We start from the raw sequence: 26,692 nt of genomic DNA on the forward strand, positions 1-26,692 counted from the left end.
GGCTCCTGCATTTGCCTGATTGCTTAGGTGTCCCTGCTGCCTTTCACCATCTGGTTCAACAAATATTTGCCATCAGTCCCAGGCCCCCACTCTGCCCAACGACACTACCATCAGCCAGTGCTGTTACCTCTTACTCTCTCCTGCTATCACTTACATCAAAAGCTAGACACCATAACCCTGTCTAATTAAAAATAATTATGTGCTTGGGTTCACTGGGCTGCTTTGGCCCGGTATCTAGCTCCCGCTCGCTGGGAGCGCCCCAGAGAGCAGACACAATTGCAGAGCCTTCCATGAGACATGAGTAATCTGGAGGTGTTTTATTCTGGCCGAGACGTATGTGGCTTCTGTAAAGACCCATTTGATCAGCGTCCTTGGCTGATTTTACAGCAGAGCTAATTTCATTATATTGCTGAGTCCCTGGAGCAACCTCTGAGCCATATGATATTTTTATCGTCTAAACTCCTAATATGTTTTTTGTGCCTTCTAAGCTTTGAAAGAGATAAAATGATCATTCTTTGGTCACTGACTCTCCACTTTCCCATCAAACTCTCTTAACCTGCAGGTAGGAGGAATTCCTCCCAGTGCAGAGTGCCCAGGACCACATGTCTGGGTGAATGAGTGCAGGGGAGGTTATGGTGACTCCTTGGCTTTCCACTGTTCCCTCTGCCTGGGGGCAATTTCAGCCCAGATTGGAGGCCTATTCCCCATTCACTGGAAGCTGTCCCTTAAACACCCAGTTGTATTTTAGGGAGCTGTCCACACACTCCAGTTCTGAAAATCATGGGCCCTCTGATTAAACCAGCAGTCTGTTAAAGCAAAGGGCCATCTTGTGGCAGTGATTTTTGAGCAGAACTCTCCCACTGGGGCTAGATGAAGCCTGCAGGATCTGATGCTAGCTAAGATCCTTCACAGCTCATGCACCAATGGTGAGTGCTCATAGATGTGCATTGACACAGAAGTCAGCAGCTGAGATATCAGTTGTCCCACCATGATTCCAGTAATAAGCCTCAGCTCCTGCACAGAACCCTTCATCAGCATATCTCAAAGTACTTCACACAGAACAGAAGCATCACTATCCCCATTTTACAAATGGGGAAACTGAGGCACCAGGAGGTTAAAGTCACTTGTCCAAGAACACAGAGCAGGCTGGGGAAAGATCCAGGAATAAAACCTAGCCCCCCGGAATCCCAGTCCAGTGTCGTGCCCACCAGGCAATATTGCCTCTGTAGGTGACTGTTATTTACACCTACGCAGCTCTGAAGGCTGCTGTCAGACCTCACTCTGGGGATTGTGGAGTCAGATTCCTCCCTGCGGCAACCACCTCCCTGAGTGAAATGCAGATTAAAGCCCCTTTAATGCTTTGAACTCTCACTATTAAAACAATATGAGTAGGGAATGATGGAAGTAGTTGCATCGCAAGGCAGTACATTAAGGAAGCAATAACCAATTGTTCTGACAGCAGACCATCATAAGCCATTCATCTGGTACCCGAGTGATGGATGAAGGCTACTTTTCAGACTATATTTAAGTTTTGTTTATTTTTAAAGCGTGTCAGAAACATAATGTCTTTATCGTGACTGCCAGAGAGGGAGGCAGAGATTGGCTAAAAGGAAAAAGGGCAGATTTTTAAAAATTAAATTTTTTTGAGAGAAAGTGTCAACATTTTCAATGTGATCCCAGAGCTATTCCCCTTGGCTACAGAAATGCTCACCGCTTTGGCATGAAAGAGCAGTAAGCGTGCTAAGATCTAGGAGGACAGATATATCAGATACCTTTCTTCTGCTTAGCCTCCTGAGCAGGGCCAGGAGGGCTATGCCGAATGGGAAAGCTCAGGAAATATTGGACATGATTTCCCAGCGATATTTTCTGGAACATAACAATGAATTTGCTCAGGCCATGCTCACAACCCTGTTCTGTTCACTCCCATTTATCTGATCTCTCTATTTATGTGACCCTCGGTAGATAGATAAATGTACTAAGATCTAGGAGGAAAGATATATCCGATAATTCACTTCTATCGATCTTCCTAGATCTTAGTACACTGGCTGGCCTATCTATCTTCTTATGTGATATTCATCATGATGGTATCTGGGTACTCAGCTCTGTGGCCATTCAAGCCATTGAGTTTCACTGGGATCAGTATTCACAGAAAGTGAATTTCACAGTGGCATATATGAGTATTCATGGTGGAAGTGCTCAAGGGGCTCATCCAATCAAAGAACAGGACCAGAACCGTGTGACTTATCTGCCCACTCGGCTACCAGATGAATGGCTTCTGATGGTCTGCTGTCAGAACAATTGGTTATTGGTTCCTTAATGTATTGCCTTGCAATGCAACTGCTTCCATCATTCCCAAGTTATATTGTTTTAATGGGAAAAGTCCAAAGCATTAAAGAGACTTCAATGTGCATTTCACTCAAGAAGGTGTCCTGGCATGATCAGGTGTGTTTGTGTCTCTATGCAAAATGGTGAAGGGAGAGTTACAATTAAAGGCCAAATCAAGTCACCCAGGAAGGGCATTGGAGGAGAGATACCATCTTGGTTTGGCACACATGATTTCTTAGTCCTTCTATCTGCCTACCAACCAACCTTGACATTTACATGGCTCTCATCACAGCAGAGAGAGAGGTAGGCATGGGCACAATCAGATAGACCAAGATCCGTATCCTCTAGATCAGAGGTGGGCAAACAACGGCCTGTGAGCCACATCCGGCCCGCGGGACACTCCTGCCTTGCCCCTGAGCTCCTGGCCCGGGAGGCTCACTCCCAGCCCCTTCCCTGCTGTTCCCCCTCCCACACAGCCTCAGCTCACTGCACCACTGATGCAATGCTCTGGGCAGCGAGGCTCTTCCATAGCCGCAGCCTGACTAGGTGCTCTGTGCTGTGTGGTGGTGCGGTTGGCTCTAGCTGGGTGGCACGGCTGCCTGTCCTGTTGCTCAGGGTGGCACAGCTGTAGCGCCAGCAGCCACCAGTGCTCCAGGCAGCTTGGTAAGGGGGCAGGGAGCAGAGGGGTTGGATAGAGTGCAGGGGAGTTCGGAGTGGTGGGCAGGGGTGTGGATAGGGGGCAGGATGGTAAGAGGGTGGGGAACAGGGGGGTTGAATGGGGGCAGGGATCCTGGGGGAGAAGTCAGGATGGAGGGAGGATTGGATGAGGCAGCATGGGGAAGTTGGGGCGGGGTTCCAGGGGCAGTCAGGGGATAGGGCGGGGTGGATGGGGCAGGGGTCCTGGATGGGCCATCAGGGAACAAGGGGAGTTGGATGGGGCAGGAGTCCCGGGGGGTCATCGGGGGCGAGGAGGGGGGTCAGATAGGGGACAGGCCACGCCTGGTTCTTTGGGGAAGCACAGCCTCCCCTACCTGGCCCTCTATACAATTTCAGAAACCCGATGAGGCCCTCAAGCCAAAAAGTTTGCCCGCCCCTGTCCTAGATCTTACTATACGGGTGTACCTAGCTAGCTCGTTCACTCCCCCGCGATCTATCTAGCTCTGAGTCATCTTCTGTTCCCTCCCCTCTGTTCATGTACCTAGGTATTTATAAGGCCCTCATCACAGCATGTAGCTAATTCTCTCTCTCTAGATTTTGATTCCCATCACCATGGTGTGTGAGCCTCCTTCGGTGCTGGGAAGAGTAGAGTTTTTCCACTAGGTTTTAGCTTTCCTGTCCTTAAGACAACATGTCCCCATTCCCATTACATTTCCCCAGCCCTAGGTCCTCTTCAGGAACACACTTAAGTATATGGTTCACTTCAAGCACATGCCTCGGTCCCATTAAAGTTGATTGTGTGCTGAAGGGCTTTCAAGTCTGAGTGTGCTGTCAGTCTTCTATCGGCCTGGCCACTGGGCACCTGAGCCAGACGCATCTATGGCTGCTGGGGATTGGTACCCAGACCATAAAGGTTTTTTCCTCACCACACCATGACTTAGTAAAATCAGGCCACCACTGAGATAAAATCAAGGAATGGGCTACAAGAAACAGTGGAAAAGGGAATGCATCATGTGATCCAGTCAGGGCCCCAAGGATGCCAGACTGCCAACGGTTTAGGCCAGATTCCCCTTCTGCCAAACTATGGCACTTCAAATCTTTGCCCCATTCCCATCTGGTCATGCTTGTGGTTAACCCCCACCTGCTGCAGTTCAAGTTCACATGCTGCTTTTGCACATGGTAGCAGTGCCTTGGCTGGAGTCACTTCCCCAGTTATACAGTAGGTGCCACATCCTGCAACCTGTCCCTCTTGCCAGTCATCCTTACTCATGCCAGTCACAATGCAACGTGCGAACTTTGGGTGCGGGAGCTGCTGATGTCACCCCCTAGAGGCCAGGTCTGCGAGAAAGATAAAGGAACAGCTTTCTGCATCCACCTCCAGGAGCTCTCTGGTAACTCAGGTGGCTTGAGAGCTCAAGGACCAGGGTTCTAGCCGCAACTCCCAAAGCATGCGTGCGATTTATACAGCGACTGAGAGTGTCACTCACTAGCTGGACTCATTACATTAGAAGGGTGGATTTGTAGGGTCAGGATTCCTAGGCTCTGTGGAAGTGCTGTGAGGCTGAACACATTCATGTGCTTGGAGATCCCCCGGAGTGAAGGGACCATTAATGTGGAAAGCGTCACAGCGCCTGGGCCCCAGCTGACAGAAATCCCTCTTCTCTACTGAAGCCAATGGATCTAGGTTCCTTTACTCCAGCTGAGGAGCTGGACAGCCCTGTGCAAATGAACATGAGACAGAGCCTGGATCTGCGGTAAATGATTAAACTATCAGAAAGGCGAAGGACTGAAAAGGTCCAAACTCCCTCTTGTATAATGGTGCCCTCAGGAGCCATCAGAAGCCACTGGAACAGGGATTGCCATTTCCCTCACAGAGAAACAGCATTTTAATATGTTTCCAAAGCAATCAGACCAGCAACTGTTTTCTCTTCTCCCTCACCCGTCCTTCCCTGCTTCTCTTTGCTTTAGATTTTCATTAAGTGTTGTTGCAACGTTCGGCCAGCTGCCAAGAACTCCAGGGAAGGAAGGAGAGATCATTTCTAGATACCTGCTCCCGTGGCTACTGAGCCAGAGACCCCTAGCGGGAAATACATTTCTCCCTTTGCTTGGGGCATGCTGACTTTTCTTGGACTTTTAATGAGGGTTTTTTCAGCATCCTGCCACGGACCAGAAGCAAGACCTAACACACCCAGCATAAACCCCAGCTTCCCAGATTCCCACGGCATCATTGGTACTGCTTCCACCAAGCGGGTGTCTGATTGGTTCATGCAGGATGAGCGAGGGCAGGTGTAGGCAATAGGCAGACCGTGGGCCCAATCCAGATGCTAGATGCTTTTTTAACAGACCTGGAGATGTTTTTATTTATTTATTAACATCATTTTCTGAGTTTTTATGGGTTTCTCTGGAATCTGGACCTTGCCTATAGCTTGACAAAGAAATTTGGACCTTGATAAAAAATAATTGACAACCCCAGCCAAAGAGTTAGAGCAGAGAAGAGGAAAACATGATTTCTGGACAGGATATGCCACAAGCCTCCTGTCTGATCTCACATAAATCCATTAGCTGATCTCTATTATGGGAGTGCCTGGATGGCTCAGCCATGATCAGCCATTGTGTTGGGCACTGCACAAAACACAGAGTGAGAGACAGGCCCCACCCTGAGGTGCTTTCAGTCTGAAGAGGCAAGACAGACAAAGGGTGTGAGGGGAATCTGAGGCAGGGAGCGAGGCAAGGCCTGGTCCAAGGGCAGAGCTGGGAACAGAACCCAGGTCTCCTGAGTTTTACTTCTGCATGCCTCAGTTTCCTTGCCCAGGATGACACCTACCTGCCCTGGGGGAGGCGGGTGGAGGGGCTGTGTGGGGGTTAAACCATCACGGTTTGTCAAGTGCTTTGAGATCCTCACAGGAGCAGTGCTACAGAACGGGAAGGGAATGAGCCATTAATAATGTCTCTGCATTCCACTGCTCCCCTGAGCCGCCTCGTGATGCTCGCCCCTCATTTCCAAAAAGCTCGCAGTCACAGTTACGCTGCACGAGCTCAGCAACAGTATCAAATGCCACCCCGCCTTTGAGGATGCAATGGCTTCTGCGCAGCCTTGGGAGAAGCTTTGCAGAGAAGCTCTGAGAGACCCTGGCTTGAGCAAGCTCCACTGGCTTGGAATAAAGGCTTCCAAGAGGCTGGTACAGACCCAGAAGGAGCACAATCAGGCCCCAGAGGTGATTTTGCTGGGCATGTGTTAACAACAGCCAGCTCACGTGGCGGCTGCTGATTTTCCCGGGGTGGCAAGTCTCCGAGTCATCAAGAGAAACACTCTCTGGCTGCTGAATGCATGACAAACCGCACCGCAGCAGGAACACAGATCAGAGTAACCGCAGGTTCTGCTGCAGCCAGACTTCTCCCAGGCCCCTGGGACACTTGCTGCCTTTATGGGTAACATCAACACTAGCGCTTGGTGACACCTTTCCTGCCTGGCCAGCCTTCCCTGAACCCAGCTAGGCTCGCACTCTGCAGAAGGGTGTTCCTGAGATTTCTGTGTGGGCCCCGCTCCCTTTGGCAGGACAGGGTAGCACCATGTGTGCATTAAGTTAAACTGGGCCTTCTCTCCCTTTGCCTCACACACATACACAAGCACAATTGCACTCCTCTCAGTGAATGCTGGGACTCTCACACATACATGCTCACACACTTCCTGGTGCACAATCATCCTCTCACTCAAAGACACACATGCTCACGTACACACACAGGCATGTGTATACAAACATCACACAATCACACACTCATGCATGATCACACTCTCCAGAGACATTCACACACACACGCTTGCATACACACACAGGCACTGGCATCCATACCCACTCTCACGTACAATCACACACATTCACACACACACAAACTTATTACTCATCCATTCACACACCCTCCAATAGTCACACGTACACCCACACCCATGCACTTGCTCAAGCGAAATACAGCGTCACTCTTCGTTGCACGGTAGCCCATGCCAACAACGAGTTGTCTGGCTTTGGTAACAGATGCCTTCTTGAGGACAGGCACAAGAGGGCACGTGGAGGGGGACCTTGTTGACTAGATGGGGCTCGTATCAGCATTCTGGTCTTGTTATGTTTTAAAACACAGGAGTCAGTGCTCATGGGAGGACTCCCTAGTCCATGAGCAGAGGCTGCTTGCGTGAGTAAGGGTCACAGGACTGGGCCCAAACTGTGGTAGGAGGAACGCAGTTTTAGTCTCAGCTCCTCAGCTGGGCACACGCTCCAACGCACAGGCAGGCTACATCCCCCATGGGCACTTTTAGGGTCAGTCTTCTCTGGAGTGTGGGGGGGGGGGCGCGGGGAAGGTCTGTACTTAACTCAGGTTCAAATAGCCACGAAGAGACAGCAACTCTGCTTTTAACTTGGGTTAGCAGGGCGAGTTTGAGCCTAGGGTTGAACCTGCGCTGGCATGGGATTCCAGGGATGGAATCTGCAAAGGGTTTGGGGAAGAGTGAAACACTACAGAGAGAGGCGCATTCCTCGGCTCTGGACAGAGAGTAGTAACAGTTAGGAAATCCCTCTTAGGTCCCTCAGCCCACCTTCCCCAGTGCCAGCCTGGTATCTCCAGCACGTTTAGTGCTTTATCCCGTTTAGCTGTAAATATCGCAATGGAAGGAATCAGCGCTCATACAGAGTATAGTGTCTCGCGTCAGAGCCTGTAGGGGGCTCTACACGCATACCGAAAATGGCATGCCCACCCTCAAGATCTCAACAGCTAAATGACGCCTGCGCAGGGGTGCTGAAAGCTGCAGGTTCAAAGCCTGAGATGGTCCAGGTGTGAGATACCCCCTGAGGCCAGATGTGTGCAATGTATCTTCTCCCCAGTGCTGGCAGACCTGCTCCAGGCAGGACAGGATGGGGGGAAGAACCACCCCCTCCCCCGGGCAGTAATGCAACTGTGGGGAGTTTGGGTTAAAAGTCTCTGGCCAGCAGCAATGACATCTAACAATACTGGAGCTGAGATCCCAGGTAAAAGCTTCCCTGAGCTAGGCTGTTTCTGCTATTTGCTACACAGCTCTTTCCAAAGCACTGAGTAACACCAGAGCTTATTTTACCACCACCACCACCCCTACCTTGCCCCATTTCACCTAATGACCTCTACGCATTTTAATGAATTAAGCCTCACAACACTTCTGCTAGGGAGGGATCAGGATACCCTAGATGGGGGAAACTGAGGCAGGGAGTAGGGGAAGTGACTTGCCCAAGGTCACACAGTGAGTCAAAGGGACTTAAGAGGAGTAGAACCCAGGAGGCCTGACTCCCCAAGCCCTTCTCTTAGCCTAGAGCACACTGCCTGCCAGAGTCAGGAACAGAAACCAGAAGTCCTGCCGTGCAGTCCCCTGCTTTAACTGTTAGAAATACTCCCCTCCACAGACTGAAATAAAACTCATGATTGCTGACTCCCAGTCTCCTTGTCTACCTCCTAAACCACATTGCTCCTGTCTGGTGCTGGTTGTGCTGCTCAGAAGGGATGCGGATACCACTATGACTGAGTCCTTCCCTGGTATCTAGGTTCTAAGCCCAGAGGGGACGGCTCTGATCATCTAGTCTGCCCTCCTACCTAACACAGGCCAGAGCATTTCCCTGAAATAATTCTTGTGCGAACCAGAGCAGATCTTTTTTCAGAAAAACATCCAGTCTGGATTTTAAAATGTCCAGCAATGGAGACTCCGCCCTTGGTAAATTCTTCTGCTGGTTAATTGTTCTCACTATTTCTAGTCCGGATTAAAGCAACCTGTGTCAGATCAAGCTAGGTAGGACCGACCCGGTGCATAGCCAATGATGCTTTCCTGAGCCCTATAAGAGGTGGCTGGGCCATTGCAGCAGATTGGACTCATGAAGAGCCCCAGGCATGGCCAGTGTGGATGGGCCAACAGCACTTCTAAGAGATAGATGAGGCCTTGCAACTCACTGCACCCACAAGCTCCCTGGGCCACATGTCAGAACTGCCAAGAGTGGAGATCAGTTCTTCACCTGTGTCTCTGTCCGATTTACTCTTCTGTCTTAACAACTGATCCATGTGGTAAGAAAACCATCCACCCGGGTAACCGGATCAGACCAGGTATCCTGAGAGCTGGAAGAGAGGCGGGAGGCGAGAACAAGGTGGGCCTTGTTTATTGTGCATTTCGCTGCAGTGACTGTCCGGGCCCCACTCCCCGTGGCCCCTGGCTCTCCACACAGTGGGCTGGGTTAGGGATGTGCATGGAAGCATGTTAGAGAGAGAGAGAAAGGGGAGGGGGTAAGAGAGTGCAGGCCACGTGTGGCCACATTTGTGGATCTGCGATTGTTGGTGCCCCTCTCTCCCCCACCTTGAAGCTGAGCCCAGCCCCCTGCCCCATTCCGTATGTAGCCCCATGGAGCTGACTGAGTGCATGATGCTGCCCGCCGGCTGATTAACACTCGGCCCCTCAGATGTCTGCCTGGAATACAGGCTTGACCTTGAAGTGAGCATCTGAGATTGGCTCGAGAACAGCCCCAGCAGGCCCGGCTGGGCGCCTTCTGCTGCCTGCCAGTTCGTAGTGACCCTCATTAACACTGCCCCGGAGGTGGGCCTGCATGCCGGCACTGCTCCAGTTTCCTTTGCAGACCTCTCTCCTCCTGTGTTTGCATTCACCCAGTGCAAGTGCTGGGGATATTCCCTCTTTGCTCCAACCTTCCGCTTTTTGGGAGCTGGTTTTGCAGCAGAAAACCAGTCAAGCCGGGGCAGAGACTGATCCTGAATTTACGCGGGGTTGTGCAGGGAATGGAGGCACCTTCATTCTGGTGCAGTCTCTTCCTGCTGCAGCAGTGAGCGGAGGGGTGTCGGAGAGGAGAGCAGCAGCCAGTAGGCAGAGCTGTCAGCCCCCAGGCAACCTGCAGGCTTTTGCTCACTAGCAAACAGTCCCTGCAGTTTCCTTGCTCCGCATACCCTCCGCTTTGTTCCCTGACATGAGGAGCCTGGACAAAAAATAGGGTGACCAGACAGCAAGTGTGAAAAATCAGGACGAGGTTGGGGGGTAATAGGAACCTATAAAGGAAAAGACCCAAAAATCAGGATGGTCCCCATAAAATCAGGACATCTGGTCACCCCCCCAAAAAAATGATCCCGTGCAATAGCATTGTCCCAAAGCCAACAGGAAATTCAGGGCAAGAGGGAGAACAGGGTGTAACGGGCAGAAGGAGAAAAGGGTTAATGTAAAACATCAGCCCAGCATCGGAACCACAATGAGAACAACTCCTCCTCTTCCATCTTCATGGGTCTAAGTTAATATTTGTTTCCCCTTTTTCCAGGGCCCACAATCATTGATGACAGGGGACAATTTCAGAGAAGCCAGAAATGATACAAACAGATCACAAGGGATGCCGATGTCCGATTCCAGCTCACACAAAAGGCTTCGCTCACTTACAGCGAAGAGTGCACCGGGAGCTCCCAGTGACTCAATGCAGCTGCTAGCATCCTCTGCAACCTCCAACAGAATCGCATCGCGCCCCCCACGCCTCCGCTGACCCTCTCCAGTCCCAGCACTCCCCCATCCCCAGGCCACACATCCAGTCCCCCTACACAGCACTCGGACACGCAGCCTTGACTCGCGCCCCATGGAGCGTAAGGGCTAGGCTGTGACTTGGCTTGGACACCTGCCTAGGGGACTCTGTGCACCCCTGCCTGAGCTACCTGGGCCTTGGAGTACTCCCCCATCCCAAACCAGATGAGCAGAAGAGGTGGAGCCTTGTCCCCATCTGTTAACACAACTGGCACCAGGGGGTGTCAATTTCCAGCTGCAAAGTGGGATGCAGTGGGGGGGAAGGAAAGTCACCCCAGTACCGAGAGCCAGCCCATGGGGAGGTCGGATTGTCAAGAAGAGTGGAGAGCCAGATTTTCAGGGGCTCAGCACCCACAACTGGGGGAGAATTTCATCAGAGCCCACCTCCCATTTAGGCACTGAAGGAGGGGGCCGATTTGCAGAAGTGCTCAGTGCCCAACATGCTGAACTCTTGAAAATCTGGCTGCTTATTTAGCTGCCTACGTGGCAGGGCCGGCTCTAGGTTTTTTTGCCGCCCCAAGCAAAAAAATTTTTGGCTGTCCCCACCTCAGTCCTGGGCTCTCCCCCAGCCACCAGTGCCCTCCCCCACTCACACCCCCTGCCACCCCAGCTCTGGACTTCCCCCCACAAAAAAACATGACCTCCTCGTTCACCACAGCAATCCCCATTTACCTTGCAGTGGGATCAAACCGTTTCTCCTATTTTTATTTCACTTCAGTATAAATCTCGCCCCCCGTCCCCCGCAACCCCCTCTTCAGTGCTCCAAATGCATATGGAAGGCATAGGGACTAACCCTCAAACCTGGAAAGGGATGGGGATCTAGTAAAGAGGGTTCAGGCAGAGGAGCGGGTGTGGGGGTGCTTGAGGGCTCCACAGTGGAGTAATGAAGTAAACACTAATGGGAATTGTGTGATCATGGGAGACTTTGACTTCCCAGATATAGACTGGACGACAAGTGCTAGTAAGAATAATAGGGCTCAGATTTTCCTGGATGCGATAGCTGATGGATTTCTTCACCAAGTAGCTGAAGAACCAACAAGAGGGGATGCCATTTTAGATTTGGTTCTGGTGAGTAGTGAGGACCTCAGAAGAAATGGTTGTAGGAGACAACCTTGGTTCGAGTGATCATGAGCTAATTCAGTTCAAACTACATGGAAGGATAAACAAAAATAGATCCGGGACTAGGGTTTTTGACTTCAAAAGGGCTAACTTTAAAGAATTAAGGAAATTAGTTAGGGAAGTGGATTGGACTGAAGAACTTGTGGATCCAAATGCGGAGGAGGCCTGGAATTACTTTAAGTTGAAGCTGCAGAAACTATCAGAAGCCTGTATCCCAAGAAAGGGGGAAAAAACCATAGGCAGGAGTTGTATACCAAGCTGGATGAGCAAGCATCTCACAGAGGTGATGAAGAAAAAGCAGAAAGCCTACAAGGAGTGGAAGATGGGTGGGATTAGCCCAGGAAAGAATTCTCTGCTAGTAACTCAGATCCATCCCAATCTAACATCCCATCACAGACACTGGGCATACTTACTGCTGATAACCAAGATCAGATTGCCAAATTAAGCTATCCAATCAATATATCTCCTCCATTAACTTAATCAACTTATCTTAAAGCAGATATGTCTTTTGCCCCCACTACTCCTCTTGGAAGGGCTGTTCAGAACTTCACCCTCTAAATGGTTAGAAACCTAGTCTTAGTTTCAAGTCTAAAACTTCTAATTCCGACTCTAGGTGATAATGGAAAGGCATGACAAAATGGGATATGAGGATGATGGAGGTAGATATTACCACATCTAGTAGAAGTCAAACTTGAAAAGCTTAATGGACAAAATCGGGGGCCAGATAATCTTCATCCAGAATATTAAAGGAACTGGCAGATGAAATTGCAAGCCATTAGACAAAATTTTTTAACTGAATCAGTAAACTCAGGGGTTTGTACCGTACGACTGTGAGAATTGCTAACATAGTTCCTCTCTCAAGAAAGTGGAAAAAGAAGTGATTCCGAGTAACTTATAGCTGTTAGTTTGACATCTGTACGTATGTAACGGTCCTTGTGGAAAAATTTGTTGAAGGAGAAAGTAAAGTTAAGGACATTGAGGTTCATGGTATTGGGACAAATTACAACATGGGCTTTTACAAAGTAGATCGTGCCAAACCAACCTATCTCTTCTTTGAGAAGGTGACAGATTATTTAGACAAAGGAAATGCAGTAGATCTAATTTACTCGATTTCAGTAAGGCATTTGACACGGTTCCACATGGGAATTATTAGTTAAATTGGAAAGATGGGGATCAATATGAAAATTGTAAAGGTGATAAGGAACTGGTTTAAAGGGAGACTGACAAACGGTCGTACTGAAGGTGTGACTGTCAGGCTGGAAGGAGGTTACTAGTGGGTGAGGTTCCTCAGGGATCAGTTTTGGGACCAATCTTATTTAACCTTTTTATATACTGACCTTGGCACAAAAGCGGGAACCAGTGCTATAAGTTTCGCAGATGACACAAAGCGGGAGTCTTGCTAACACAGAGAGGACCGGATATCATAGCAGAAGATCTGGATGAGCCTTGTAAAACTGGAGTAATAGTAATAGGATGAATTTAATAGTGAAAAGTTGCAAGGTCATGCATTTAGGGATTAATATAAGAATTTTAGATATGGCATGGGGGACGCATCATTGGAAGCAACAGAGGAGGAGAAGGACCTTGGAGTATGGTTGATCACAGGATGACTATGAGCCGCCAAATGCGATATGGCCGTTAAAAAAGCAAATGTTTTAGGATGCATCAGGCGAGTACTTCCAGCAAAGATAAGGAGGTGTTAGTACCGTTATATAAGGCACTGGTGAGACCTCATCTGGAATACTGTGTGCAGTTTCTGGTCTCCCATGTTTAAGAAGGATGAATTCAAACTGGAACAGGTTCAGAGACGGGCTACTAGGATGATCCGAGGAATGGAAAACCTGCCTTAGAAAGGAGACTCAAGAGCTTGGCTTGTTTAGCCTAACCAAAAGAAGGCTGCGGGGGGATATGCTTGCTCTTTATAAATATATCAGAGGGATTAAACATTAGGGAGGAGAGAAGAATTATTTAAGCTTAGTACCAATGTAGACACAAGAACAAATGGGTATTACAACTGGACATTAGGAAGTTTAGACTTGAAAATTAGACGAAGGTTTTCTAACCCATTAGAGGGATAGTGAAGTCTGGAACAGCCTCCAGGGGAGTAGTGGGGGCAAAAGACATATCTGGCTTTAAGACTAAGCTTGATAAAGTTTATGGAAGGGATGGTATGATGGATAGTCTTAATTTTGGCAATTGATCTTTGATTATCAGCAGTAAGTATGCCCAATGGTCTGTGATGGGATGTTAGATGGGGATGGGATCTGAGTTACTGCAGAGAATTCTTTCCTGAGTGCTGGCTGGTGAGTCTTGCCCACATGCTCAGGGTTTAGCTGATCGCCATATTTGGGGTCGGGAAGGAATTTTCCTCCAGGGCGGATTGGCAGGGGCCCTGGAGGTTTTTCGCCTTCCTCTGCAGCATGGGGCATGGGTCACTTGCTGGTGGATTCTCTGCAGCTTGAGGTCTTCAAACCACAATTTGAAGACTTCAATAACTCAGACATAGGTTAGGAGTTTGTTATAGAAGGGGATGGGTAGGGTTCTGCGGCCTGCTTTGTGCAGGAGGTCAGACTAGATGATCATATTGGTCCCTTCTGACCTTAAAGTCTATGAGTCTATGAGTGGCAGAGAAGCAGGGTGTGATGTACTCGTGGAGGAGGAGAGGGGGTATCAGGAGGGTTGTGGGAGAAGAGGTGCAGGAGAAGGGGGAGGTGTGGGAGGAGAGGGCTGAGGGAGGGTCCAAGCGGAGAGGTGCGGGTGAAGGGAGAGTACAAGGGGAAGGGGTGCGGCAAGGAGCGATGGGGGGAGGTACAAATGAAGAGGCTGTGAGTAGGATGCGGGGTGCAAGGGCTGAGAGGGGCAGGCGCTGACAGGTGCTTCCCCAGCCCGTGCAGGCAGAGCTGAGAGGACAGACACTGCTGCCCCACTTGGAGCCAGGCTCTGCATCTCCCCGCCCCTGGCACTATGGGGGCCCAGGGCAAGCAGCGCGGGGCAGAGGTGGGGGAGGTGCGCAGCGGGCTGGGTCCGAGGGCAGGAGGGGGCAGCTCCCTGGCAGCTTGGACTGCCCAGCCACTCGCCCCATCAGCACGCGAGCCGGGATCCGTGCCCCCTGCCCAGCCCGGCAGCGCCCTGCACAATCCACTCTGGCGGGGAAATGCTGTGCCACTCAGGTGAGACTCTGAGCAGCAGTTGTGGCAGCAGTAGTGGTGGCAGCAGGACCGTGTCTCCCTCCCTGCATCCCGGACCCTGCTTCCCTCCCTCCCCAGCTCCTCACACACTCCGGGAGCCCCTCTCCTGCCCGGGCTCAGCTCCAGAGCAGGATGCTCTGGCTCTCCAGTGGCAGGGCTCTGGCCAGGGCTAGCTCCCAGCTTTTTCCCACCCCAAGCAAAAAAGAGAAAGGGAGCCAGAGTGCCTCCTCTTGGAAAGGGCCACCCCAAGCACATCCTTGGAGCGCTGGTGCCTTGAGCCGGCCCTGCTACATGGGAGCTGAGCTCTTTGGAAAACCAGATCCTCGGCGGCTTTACTGGGACTTAAGTGACTTCTCTGCACAGGATGCATTCCCCCCAGAAATCCACAGCATGTATCACCCACACCGAGTGTTGCATGCTGTTTCCCCGTGGTGTCTGGGCCACAGAGAGAGCTGACTGCAGCTTTAGCTAGCAAAACTGGCATTTTGGCTCAGGTGTTAGAGGCTGGTGCTTTCAGAACCGTGAGTTGCAGGTTCCATCCCCACAGCTGACAGCCCAGCCTGTCACACAGTGTTACTCTAGGAACAATTTGCAAATGGGAAAAAAAAGCACCAAACTTGTAAAGAAACAATCCAGCCAGTTCTCCTTACCACCTGATTTCTCTCTCGCTGATGTGTGTGTCGTGCTGCACGCACCCAGCTCTAACAGTTCAAACCCCATCCCCCCTCACCCTCACCCCCCCTCCCACACCCCACCACCTCTTTCAGACCCTCCACAAGTGAGTGCTCCAAGGACTTTCCTCTGCAGTGTATGCAATCCCTACGCTCCATTCAGAGGACAAGATCGAAAGGGAGCTTTTTAAGCATCTCTGCAAGCAGCATGAGGGCTCCATCTATCAAGCGGTTATCTGAGCAGCTCACATTCAGTCTGGCCTGGCCCTTGCTGCTCAGTTCATTGCAGCCAAAGCCAGCCACAAAGCAGCTGCACATAGAATCACAGAATATTAGGGTTGGAAGGGACCTCAGGAGGTCATCTAGTCCAACCCACTGCTCAAAGCAGGACCAACACCAACTAAATCATCCCAGCCAGGGCTTTGTCAAGCCTGACCTTAAAAACATCTAAGGATGGAGATTCCACCACCTCCCTAGGTAACCCATTCCAGTGCTTCACCACCCTCCTAGTGAAATAGTGTTTCCTAATATCTCAATGGAGGTTTCCTGTGTGAACAGAAGACGAGGCTGGAGTCAATTCCCATGCCGAGCAATTCACACAGGTCCACATGCAGCAGGCCTGACTAAGGGACTCATTCTCCCAGCTTCTGCGGGGCCACTGGAGTGAGCAAGGAGAGCAGAACTGGGAACAAAGGCATCTACCCCGCAAAGCCCCAGGCATGTGGAGCAGATGCGATGCAGTGGGATGGGAATGCAAGGGATGACTTTAGGTGATGGACAGTACCTGAGCCTGTAACCTGAGCCAGGCAGAGGGGAAGGGGAGTCAACACCTTTGCCTGGGAAGCTGGACAAAGGAAGGGGACCTGCTGGAGAGGGTTCTTCAGTTTCGGTTTTGGGCTGGGTGGGTGAATGCAGGGAATCCCAAACTGGGATCTAAGCTCCCTGAACCCCCAGAAGGACTTGATTGAGGGATCCTGGTGGTGTCTACAAGCTCTGCTGTAGACTGCATTCCTATTGTCCAATAAACCTTCTGTTTTACTCGCTGGGTGAGAGTCAATGTGAGTCCCAGGAAGAGGGGTGCAGGGTCCTGACTCCCCCATACTCCATGACAGCAGGTATCTGCTGGCAGGCGGGTTGAAGGGAGGGCACAGCCGTGCTTGCAGTGACAAGGAGGAGGAGGTCAGAAGGAGTAAGTGGACACAGGTGTCCCTTCCTTTCGCCAGCACCGTCCTCCATCAAACCTAAGCTACTTGTCGAGGCCCTTCCCAGGCAGCCCCCACTCTACTGCTGCTCTCTCATTTGCTACTGAGCTCTCGATGCTCACCTCCAGTCGGCCCCCACTGCCAGCCTCCTTGCCCACTCGTTATGTTTTCCAATGAGCACCTTTATGTGGTCTCCCCGGCTTCCCTTCATGATAGGGGGGAGCTCCCCGTAAATGTCCACAAAGCCACCTTCTCCTCCTCAAATATGTCCTTTGCCATGATGCCTACACAAAACTCGTCCACGAGGAGGCCGCTGGTGTGCCAAGACCACAGCCCGCCATGCTCACGCCTGTATTCCCCCGTCTGGCTGTGGGCACAAGCTGTCTCAGGTCTTATGCTCAGAGTGTCAGTTCCTTGGGCCAGAGACCATCTGTCTGTTCTGTCTGTACAGTACAAGGAGGTCCTGATCCGTGGCTGGGGCTCCTGGCCAGGACGGTAATACAAATAACATTTATTACTATTTAAGTCACATCAGCTACACTCTGACTCAGTGGACAGTGATGCTGGTAGGGACCCGGTTGTGCTTCCCTGGTCCTTGGCCACCCGGCCTAGGGAGAAGTTAGAGAGGCAGTGAGGCTACCCTAATTTCTGCTTCTGGTGCTCCACCATGCCCGTGCCTCACCCTTTCCCTCCTGCTTGCACGGTGGGTTTCCCAGGGAGCAGCAGAACCACTTCTGCCAGTAGAGAATTCCCTTCTACCAGGAGAATTCTCCACCAGCTTTCAGCCCTCAAAAGGACAAGCACAAGCCCATGATGCGTGTGGCTGCTCCGAGGTCCAAAGGGATTTAAATCCCAAGCCCTGCAGCATTGTGGGGAAAACGTTCTTGTCAAAGAGCGGGGCTGTTTGCCTGGCTCTCGAGTGCGGAGGGGAACCAGCGCTTCGATGGATGTGATGAGAAGACGGCTCCAATTCTAACCACATGCTGTCTGAATTAGCCTTGAAGGTTTAATTAATAAATGGGGAATTATGCTGATTGTATCCAATAGTTTAGGATGCGTGACGTTATCAAAATCCCATTATAAATGAAGGGAAGCATAACAAGCAAAATTAGCCACAACATCTGAAACATCTCAATTCAAGTGATAATGCTGTTATTAGGGGTAATAATCAAACAGCATTTTGGGAAGTGCAGCCTCCTCTTGGATGGGGCATGGACCTGAGGCCTGGACTATCTGAGCCAAGAGCACATGGGGCCATGGCCTCTGCGAAGTGACCCTCATAACCAAGGGCAGAGAATTCAACTTCTCTCCCAGTTGAGATGGCTCTACTGGTCCCAGCTTGCAAAGGCAGCTGCACGAGCCAATTGGCCAAGATGTGAGCTCCCACGCACAGCCCTATCGGTCCCTAGCATTCAAAACTCCTGAATCGAGCCTCCAAAAATCATAGTTATTGCCTTAAAAAAAAAATCATGAGATCTCAAAAGTAACACATACTGAATTCTGTTTATTTGCCTACTGGTGCCACAGCCTTTCAGGACCATGTTTTCCAGCTTTTCTTTACAACCAGGAGGGCTAGGAACTGAACGGTGACCCTCCCAGAACCATCTGACTCCAGGAGCTGGAGCTTGCTAGGAAAACACCAAAATCGCAATCGTCGTGATCCAGTAACAGGAGCCAAGGACATGAGGACCCAATCCCACCCGTTGGAAGTCAGTGAGCGTTTCCAGTCTGTGTGGTTTAGGTCAGGCCTACTGCTCAACGTCATCGGTGGTAGGGTCCCCAGAATAATGGCACAGGTGTGGGCTCAGCAAGCAGCAGGGCTGTGTCTATTTCTGGATGGCGGAGGGCTTCTGCTGCTGGCACTGCTGTTCCCTTGGAGAACAGACACGCCCCGAGTGACCTTCCCTTCTCACTTATCTCCAGAGACGAGGGCTCTTCCCTGCAAGAGGCACTACCACTTTCGGGGCTGCCTGTGGGAGTGTCATGGGACAGCTACTCGCCCACCTGCAGGGGAGCAAGCTCGCTGGCCCTCAGGCCTCCCAGGATCAGCCTGGAGAGCTCCTTGCAATGGAGAAGAGCCAGACTGGGCTGTAATGGATACAAAGGGGAGTCTCCAGTGAGGCTGCAGAACCTGGACAGACCCTGTCTCCCACTAGGGCTCTCCTTCTCTCATGGTAGCACGTCTCCAGAGAGGAGTCCTTTGCCCAAACTGACTGAGGCTCAGTGGGGTACGACACTGTGGGGAAGAAGGAAGAGGGGAGAAGGAGCAGGAGGCAGATTTCCCAGGCCCTTGCACAAGAAGGTAGGTGAGTGCTGCTGAGATAGCATCTGGCCATGCTAACAGACAGTGCTGCCAGGTCCCCATTTCCATAGGCACAACATTCCAGCTGTCACTCTCTTTTAAAACATAAAGACGGGGACACTTGATGGCCCAAGGGGCTGAGAATGGGAATGGTGCCTCCCAGGCCCTTAAACGGAGCCTCAGGCAGCAGTGACCCAAAGCCGATGGCTGCCATATGACCCCAGTGCGCAAGGCACCATTTGGGTCTCAGTCCACTTCCAAGCTCAGGAAATGTGTTGGCATCCCATTGGCTACCCCAACCAGCGCTAATTAGCCCACCCAGCAAGAGTCTTTTTGTCTTTTTCCTTTGGCTCAATTGTGCGTACAGCCCCTTCCGCAAAGGAGTCACGATGCTACTGTAATACACCTCACAACAACAATGCTAGGTTGCTGCTTGTATGTTGGGGGCTGGTGTTCACAAAAAGCAAACCCGTCACTGAGAAACCACATTTGTGACACCTTCTCTCTAGTTACACCAGGGAAGGTCAGTGTGGTCCAGTGGATCAAATGTATGTCTGCCGGACAAGAGACCAGGGTTCTAATCCTGACTCTCCCTGAGACTTCACGGAAGCCACCTCAGATTCCCCATCTGTAAAGTGGGGAATAAACACTGACTTCTCTTAGCAAAGCACTTTAAAATCAATGAACAAGAAGGCCTGGAGGAGTGTTTTGTTCTGGTGGAGTAGCAGTAATATTGTTTGAAAGACAGTAAGACCTAGGAAGTCTGACTCCACAACAAAATCACTGTTAAGACTTTGGGAGTGTCACGTCTGCACTCTATGCCTCAGTTTCCCCAATCTGTAAAACAGGGATAATGACATTTTTGCAAAGGGCTTTGAGATCCTCAGGTGACAGGTGCAAGGTACAGCAAACACAGAGTATTAACTACTACTGCTATCGCATTAGGGCAGCCAGCAGTTACAGAGAGTCTCCTTTAAAGGACACGTACTACAGAGAAATGATGCAGCAGACTGTCGGTGACCCTTCCTGCCAGTTGCTGCTCTTCTGTTCAGTTTCTGGTGCCAGGATGGAAAAAAAAAAAATCTGCAGCATCATCTCAGCATAAAGAATTAACAAATTAAATCCTTAGCTTATTAAATGACAGGCACCGTGCAGTAACTACAGCACTCCACCGCTGCAGAGAGTGGCTCTGAACTGGTTAACACCAAGCAGCACAAGCTGGGGGGCGGTGGGAGTGGAGGTTGTCACGGAGTCCCCCGTGATGCTCTGGAACTGCCCCTCACAAAGCCAGTCAGGGCTTTGGGGAGCCTCCTCTCCCTTGGAGCAGACTGTCTGCAGGGCAAGAAGCTCACACGGCTTCACCTCCAGGGTCTCTCCTTGGAGCATTCAGCATCCTCTGCCCCTCCGTGCACTTCCCACAGCGAGTCCACCCAGGTGGGGTCCTGGGGAAGCCAGAGGGTCCTGGGCCCCCACTTCGCAGTCAGACGTGACTCTTAGCCAGCCAGTAAAACAGAGTTTTATTTTAGATGACAGGAACAGTCTAAAATAGAGCTTGCCAGTACAGACAACAGGACCCCCTTTAGTTAGGTCCATCTGGGGCCCCTAGGGAGGCCACAGCCCCATTTGGGCGCACCTCTCCATTTTCCAACCAGCTTCAAACTGAAAACTCCCCCCAGCCTCTCACTTAGCCTTCCCCCAGCTCCTCCCCCAGCCTTTGTTCAGTTTCCCGGGCAGAGGTGTCACCTGGCCTCCAAATTCCCTCCTGGGTTCTCATGTTACATGCTCAGGTATCCTCCCTTCCCCAATGCAGGCCGTCCCAGCACAACTCCCCTGCAACCTTCCCAGGTCAATACTCCCCACTCAGCATTCACAGAACACAGCAAGAACATTCCCACTTCCTCACAGAGAGGTGCAGAAAGAATGGAAGGTTCTGCAGAGCTTTCCAAAGCAGTTCCCCCCACTCAAACTCCCATGCCCCGAGGAATGAACATAGCTGTCTGATTGGCAATAAAGAAACAGGATGTGTTGTGCCCACTCATCATGGGTGGTGCCAAGTTGTGCCCCCTGATTGCGGGCTGTTTGACCACCATGCACCAAGGAATCTGCCCACAGAAACGTGGCTGCTGCTAGATGAGATGTTTGGGGCAGTGGGGAGAGGAGTGCAGGCTGCCCGCCTGTAGATAAACTCTTCCTGCTGCCCTCCAGCTCCCCCTAACCCTTCTCTCTCGGTGAGGAGTCTTTGTAGCCGGGTGGGATGATCCTAGCACAGACAGAGATGGGCCCAACCTGCAAGGTTGGGATGCAGAACCCCCCTTCCTCTCATGGAATTTGGGGAGGTGGGACCCTGGATTTTGGTTTTGATCCCCTAGTCCAGATCTATCCTGAGCTCTAAACCACCTCCCAGGACCTATGGCAGGCAGCTGCTCTGGACCAAACTAACATGGCTAAACACAGGAGCAGCCAGGGTTCCCCACATGGCTGTTGCGGCCAGTCAGAGCATGGGAGCACATACAGCAGTATGCAAACCTCCTCCCCTTCCTGCTCCGTCCCTTCACTTCCTCCAAGGGAAGGGAAAGTTCCCAAGGCATTTGGGACTGTGAGATGCCAGGCATCCGTGCTGCGTGCCCACCTGCCCTAGGGGTCCTGTGTGCGAGGGGAGTGGGAATGGGGGCAGGGAACTAGCCTTGGCTAATACACCGAGCATGGCACTCTCAGCCAGACCCAACTCAGCTGTCATCCCAGCTCTGCCACTGACTCATTGTGTGACCTTGTGCAAGTCACTTACCACCTCTGGGTCCTAACCCCTTTCCCTGCTTCTGGAGGAAGAGTGAGCCCTAGCCACATGGTGCCAGAGAACAGGAACCATAAGAACGGCCATACTGCGTCAGACCAATGGTCCATCTAGCCCAGTAGCCTGTCTTCCTACAGTGGCCTGTGCCAGATACTTCAAAGGGAATGAACAGAACAGGGCAGTTATCAAGTGATCCCTCCCATCCTCCAGTCCCAGCATCTGGCAGTCTGAGGCCCAGGTCTACCAGCTGCCTCTGGCCATGCTGCAAGTGGGAGTGTTTCACAGAGATATGGCTCAATCATTCCACTCTCTGTATCATGGCCCTGGGAGCAGAATCTTTTCTGTCATGTCTCATAGGAAGGCAGCCTAGTCTAGCAGTTAGAGGGGACTTGCAGTCCGGCCTTTTGGGTTCTATTCTGGGCTCTGCTGTGTGGCCTTGGGCACTAACTGTTTCTCTGTCTCAGTTTCCCCCTTTGTCAAATGCCAGCCGTAATAATGATGCTCCCTTCTATAGCACATGGTGACCTCAAAGCACTTTGCCAGCATTCTTTCATTCAGTTTCACAATCCCTTTGGGTGGTGGGTACAGGACAGAGACACCTTACTTATTCCATGGCTGAAATGCAACTGCCTCTTGGGTGGGACATGGCTATTGCTTAGCAGTGCACAAGAACATGACACTATACTCGGGCAGGAAGCAACAGAGAATATCGTATCCAATTGAAACTGCAGGGGGAATTCAGTTCAGCAGAATGTAACACTGGAGGCCAGGGCACCGGAATGAACTCCTCTGCTCTGATGGAAAGCAGTGGCAGCCCATAAGTGGGGAGGGCCTAGGCTTGATGTCTCACCAAAAACATCCCCTTTTTTGCAATACTGCACCCCATAGCACCATGCTAGGGCATGGGGGTCAGCACTGACTCAGAGAGGAGAGCAGCTCCTACTGAGTCCCCTGCCCACTCCCTGCAGCACAGCACCTTCCAGTGCTACACTGGGGCATTGGGGTCTGCGTTGTCTGCAAGAGGAGAGCGCCCCCTAAAACTCCAGCAAGGTCCCAGCTGGGGTAGTCTGTGGCTGCAGGCTGGACTCCCAGGGACCGAGCTCCCAGAGGGGCATGAAACACCCCCTCTCTGCCCAGAGAGAAGGAAGCTGCCAGAAAGCAGTGTGCCTATGCCAACAACACCAGCCACGTCACAGCCAGACAGGCCCTTCTTAGAACAAGAGGGGTCAGAGCCTGGCTGTGCTCATGCCGTGCCATCACTGCCACCAGCTTCTGGTGCTGCTGCAGGGTTATGTGTCAGAGCCCACTGGAGCATGCCCACCCCGCCTCACACACACCACTGGGACACCTATCCCGGGATCCCCCTTCACACCCCCAACTAGGCAACCCTTCCTTCCCCTCTCCCCACACCTGCCTGGTATTCCTCCACCTCCACCACCAGGACAACCACACACAACCCTGCAGTCTTGACACCTCCCCTACTCATGCCCCACCCTATACACCCCTCACTAGCAGCGTTGACACCCACTGAACTTAGCAAAAGAAAAGATGCAAAGTGAAGAGCAGCTGGCACAGCCCTCTGGGGAGAGAGGACAACTATGCCCACTCCAGAATTGAGAGCCTGCCAACCAGGGGAAAGACCTTTCAGCATAAACATCACAGGAGACCAAACCCTGGCCCTTACCCCTCCTGCTTTAACAAGAGCACCACATCAGAACGGCCACCCTGGGTCAGAAAAAGGGTCCATCTAGCCCAGTATCCTGTCTTCTGATAGTGCCCAATGCCAGGTGCTTCTGAGGGAATGAACAGAACAGGGCAATAGTGGAGTGATCCATCCCGGTTGTCCACTCCCAGCATCTGGCAGTCTGAGGTTCAGGGACACACAGAACATGGGTTGTATCCCTGCCCACCCTGGCTAGTAGCCATTGCTGGACCTATCCTCCATGAACTGATCTAATTCCCTGTGCCCAGGAGTCCTGGCTGCCAGCCCCCTACTCTTACCACTAGACTACACTCTCTCCCCCCTTGGGCTGGGAATAAAGCCCAGGAGTCCTAGCTAGACCATCCTGCTGTAACAGATGATAATGTTAGTGCATCAGCTCTGCCCAATACCTGCCTTTGGGGAGAACCCCGACTGCCCCGCTGGCCTAAGCAGATTCTCTGGCGGTGCTAGGCTGGGCCGTCAGGCTGCAGTCCCAACCCATCTCTGCAAGCCTGTCCCGCCTGCACTAGGAGGAGACTCAGCCTTATCGCGGACAGACAGCGCTAATGACTCAAGAGTAAGGAGTCTGTATCTCCCGCCTCATCTTGTAAGTGCTCCAGCGCTGTAATAGAGCGAGCGCTCGGAGACTGACCTCCTCAGCAGCCGGCAAGGAGACAGAGACGCCTCTGCCAGCAATTCTTTCTAGGCACTGCCGGCAGGGGGGGAGAATGATGGGGGCGGGGGGGTTAATGGCCAGCGCCAAGCAGAGACTGTCAATCTGCTGCATCCCCTGGGACGGGAGAGATGGACCCTGCCCCCAGTGACGCTGGCGCGAAGCCATCAGAGTCCCTGCACTGACACCAGCTTCTCCCAGATCCCCCCCAGGGCCCACTTAGGCCTGCTAGGCTTTCGCATTCTTCCTGCTGTAAATCACAGAGAGAAATGCTGCCCCTCAGCAATGGAGCTCACTGTAATGGAGCGACCCCTCCGCAAGTCCTTAGCCTCAGCCCCACTCCAGCGCCTGGCATGTAGGGCTGGCACGTTCTCACCCTCCATCTGCACCCGCTTTCTCCCATCGCCTTTTTCTCATTCCCGCCCTTGTCCCACACCCCAGCCTCTCTTTTCTGTCCCACTCTGGCCTGCTCCAGGCCCCGCTCCCAGATGCATGCCTAGAGCAGCTTGTTCTCATTTTCTCACCCGGCGCTGACATGCTCAGCACGCCCAGTACTGACATGCTTCACTTTGGCGCAGTGGGTTCATCCTATAACTGATGCACTCCCGACAGGGAATGGGGCGTCCTTGCGCAGCAACACAGCAGATGGTACCATTGGCCTAAGGGTCCCTAGGAGAACAGGGCTGGCCACACGCACCAACCGGGGGTACACAGAGGGTCCCAGGGAAGGGGCTGCTTAGATCCAGTGTCTGGATGTGGCCCATTTTAGGATGACTGGGATCAAAGCTCTGGGATGTTCAGAGCTGGCCCATCTTACCCGTGAAAGGACACGCTTGAATCCACCCCTTCCACACTCCACAAGCAGGCAGCCAGAAAGTTTGTTTTAGTGCCAGTCAAACAGTGCTCTACAGAGACCCTGCAGGCGGCACGTGCCCACTGTGTAGTCGCCCCCACCCCCGCCACATGCGCTATAGGGATCATGGGCACTGTACAGCAGACTAGCATGAGCACGGGTGCTCCAGATCCTCTCTGGGGCTTCAAGCCCAGCCTGGGGTGTTCGCACGACCCACAGACAGGCCAGAGACCAGGTGGGAAATGTTCTCATCTCACTTCCCTCCTTGGCTCATCAGCATCCCCTGGGAGCCCTAGCCCCCTGTCTTGCCTGAGGGAAGCCCCTGAATTGTAGCCTTGAAAGAATAGATACCAGCCCTGCAGCATCACCTCTGCATATGTTTTTCTTTACCCTAACCAGCGCTCCGGAGGCTCTCCTGCCAGGGCCAACCCGGGGATGGAGCCCCGTCCTGGCTGGAGCCTTGACATTACCCTCATGTCTCTCCTGCTCCGCAGCAGCACCCAGAGGCGAGAGTCCCTCCGCCAAGCCCACCGCGCACTATGCTTTCCAGCACCAGGGCTTCATAGGGAATGAAAGCGGGGCTGGGACGAAAGCAATGTTTATACTTTCCTAACTGATGCAGCGGCGCGGGGGCTCTGCCCTGCCAGTGCCCAGGCTCAAACCATGCACTGTGCAGCACCCCCCTGTACAAACCAGGCTCCCCGCAGAGTCAGCCCGCGGGCCCATTAGCAACACCCGGCGCCGTCCCCCTGCCCAGAGAGCAAACAAACTTCAGCGAGCTCTTTCCCTGCGCCCCCAGCCCACCCAGCTGCTCCAGAGGCGCAAAGCCCGGGGCAGGGAGCGGCGCTGCAGCAAAGCCACGGAACTCACCCGCCTGCTGGAGCGGAGCCGGTCCCCACCGCGCGCGCAGGACCAGGACCGGGACCAGGACCAGGGCGCACTGAGCCTGGGCTCCGGCAGCTCAAGCCCTAAATGCTGCAGTGAGCCGCGCTACCCACCAGCCTTCCGGGGCTCCCGTGCGGCGTAGAAGCGCAGCGCTCCCACCTCATTGGCTGAGGTGCTGCTCAGTAGGCTAAAGCATCTGCATTAATTGAGAAGGGTCGGAGAGGAGGGCTGCCCCCCCCCCCCCAGCTCCTCCCCACCACTGTGCGGCGGATCAGCCAGCCCCTCCCCTCCATCTCAACTCCTGCCCAAGTGTCCCCCGCCCCAGCTGGAGTTTGCTGAGCTTTTCAGCGGGGGGAGGCTGCGCACAGCGGCCAGGCAGCTGCAGCGCCGGGGGAGGGCAGAGCAGAGAGCGGATCGGGAGGAAAGAAAGGGGGTTTGCGCAGCAGTTCATTGCGCTGGCAGGAGCGGCGAGGAGGGAAGGCAACTTCAGGCGGAGCCAGGGCTCGCTCCAAGGTCAAGCCCTGAGGCTCGCTAGCCTGGCTCCCGGCCCTGCGCAGTCCCGGGCTCCGAGCTAGGTGACCCCCAGCCCCACAGAGTCAAGGCTGGAGAGCTGACACGCTACCCGGCTCGAGGCCCCCTTGCAGGGATCTGGCTCCCCTCCGGAGTCACAACCCCCTCCCTGTCGAAGGCCAGTCTTTGGGTCTAGCGAGTTTGCTGCTTTGGTTTCCCTTTGCCCGGACCCCGGCTGAGTTGCAAT

General features: G+C 52.6%; 1 protein-coding gene across 1 annotated transcript in view; it reads right to left on the bottom strand.

Annotated features, from left to right (window-relative positions):
* The window catches only part of SYT2 (synaptotagmin 2), a 217,877-nt gene extending 191,910 nt beyond the window's left edge, over positions 1 to 25,967 (bottom strand). The window contains exon 1 of the mRNA XM_032791886.2: positions 25,921 to 25,967. The gene's annotated coding sequence lies outside the window, so the exon portion shown is untranslated. The remainder of the gene's footprint in view (positions 1 to 25,920) is intronic.
* Positions 25,968 to 26,692: the final 725 nt, after the last annotated feature.

The sequence above is a fragment of the Chelonoidis abingdonii genome, chromosome 4 (assembly GCF_003597395.2).
Source record: "Chelonoidis abingdonii isolate Lonesome George chromosome 4, CheloAbing_2.0, whole genome shotgun sequence".
NCBI classification, from domain to species: Eukaryota; Metazoa; Chordata; order Testudines; family Testudinidae; genus Chelonoidis; species Chelonoidis abingdonii.